The sequence below is a fragment of the Trichechus manatus genome, unplaced genomic scaffold, assembly GCF_000243295.1.
Source record: "Trichechus manatus latirostris isolate Lorelei unplaced genomic scaffold, TriManLat1.0 scaffold00028, whole genome shotgun sequence".
NCBI lineage: Eukaryota > Metazoa > Chordata > Mammalia > Sirenia > Trichechidae > Trichechus > Trichechus manatus.
In genome coordinates, this window is record NW_004443964.1 from 9,640,060 (window position 1) to 9,641,609 (window position 1,550).

Genomic DNA, 1,550 nt, shown 5'->3' on the forward strand with positions numbered 1-1,550 from the left:
CATATGCTAACTCTGTGTTTAAGCTGAATTGCTGAACTGTTTTCCAAAGTGGCTGTACCATTTTACATTCCTACCAGCAATATAGGAGGATTCCAATTTCTCCACATCCTCACCAACACTTGTTATTGTCTGTTGTTTTTATTATAGCCGCTCTAGTGGATGTGATGGCTGTAATCAACAAGGCAGACAATAACAAGTGTTGGTGAGGATGTGGAGAAAATAGCCATCCTAGTGGATGTGAGGGGCAGTGGTAGTTCAATGGTAGAATTCTTGCCTTCCATGCAGGAGACCTGGGTTCAATTCCCAGTCACTGTACCTGATGCACAGCCACCACAGACTGTTAGTGGGGGCTTGTGTTGCCATGATGCTGAACATGTTTCAGCAGAGCATCCAGACTAAGATGGACTAGGAACAAGGCCTGGCTCTGAATCACAATGTTCCAATCTGCAACCCATCATGGGGAGGGCACAGGTCAGGGCAGCATTTTGTTCTGTTGTACATGGGGTCGTCATGAGGCAGGGATGACTCGTTGGCAGCTGACACAACAAGGGGTGTGTGTGTGGAATCCAAGCTGGGGACTTAGATGTGTTTCCTCCTGGGGAGGACGGTTAGCCCAGCCCAGATTTTGCAAGAAGCAATGTAATGCAAATATTCTCAAAGACATTAGTCCAGGCATTCACCTGAGATGTCCTCCCTTGGGTCATTTCTTCCGTTCAGGGAGTGGGTCAGACAAGTGGGAGACTAATTGAGCAGTGCTGGGAAAATGCCTCACCCAGCCCGCCTCCTACTCCCCCCAGTGAGGAGCAGGAGGCGCTCACCACGCTGAGCTCCCAACACTGAGGCTTTGTTTGCAGGAGTTCTGAAATTAGCCTCCTCATTTACCTCACGCAACACTGAAAGCTCTCTCTCCCACTTCACCTTCACCAAGGAGCTTGGGGTAAAAGAAGAAGAGGGGAGAGAGTGCCAGACAGGAGGGGTCACTAATACTAATGGCCAGCTTGTATATCCAAACCTGTCCCCCCAGCCCCAGGGAGGTGGGGCCCATTAGGCCCCCACCCTTTACAGATGAGACAATTGGCTTAGAGATGCTGAAGGACTTGACCAAGGTCACCTGGCAGGTAGGTGGCTGAAGGGGCTTTGAACTCAGGCTGTTCCGACTGCACACCTGTGGACTTTCTCTTGGCATCACCTGCCTCTCTGCCGGCCAGAACTTACGGGAGAGCTGGGCTGGGGAGATGGCTCTCTGCTGTCGAAATCCATAAAGGAAGGAAGGAGGAAGCCCAGAGTCAAGTTCTGCGTCAGCCCTTAATTAGCGGAGTCTGAGTTTCCTGTGGGAAGACAGGGGGCTTGGCCTCATGTGCAAGCCATCAATGAGGTCCTAAGCTGTAAGGCCTTCCATGGGCTTCGTAGAAAAGTCCCAACTGGTGAGATAGAATAACAACTGGCCCATTTCCTTCCTTCCTTCCTTCGTTCCACTTCCTTCCTTCCTTCCTCCTCCTTCCTTCCTTTGTTCATTTGTTCCTTCTTGCTTGCTTCCTTCATTCCTTTTT

General features: G+C 50.5%; 1 non-coding gene across 1 annotated transcript; it reads left to right on the forward strand.

Moving 5' to 3' along the window:
- Positions 1-244: 244 nt before the first annotated feature.
- On the forward strand, positions 245-315 carry TRNAG-UCC (transfer RNA glycine (anticodon UCC)). Its single transcript has one exon. It is a non-coding gene; the product is annotated as a tRNA-Gly (tRNA).
- Positions 316-1,550: the final 1,235 nt, after the last annotated feature.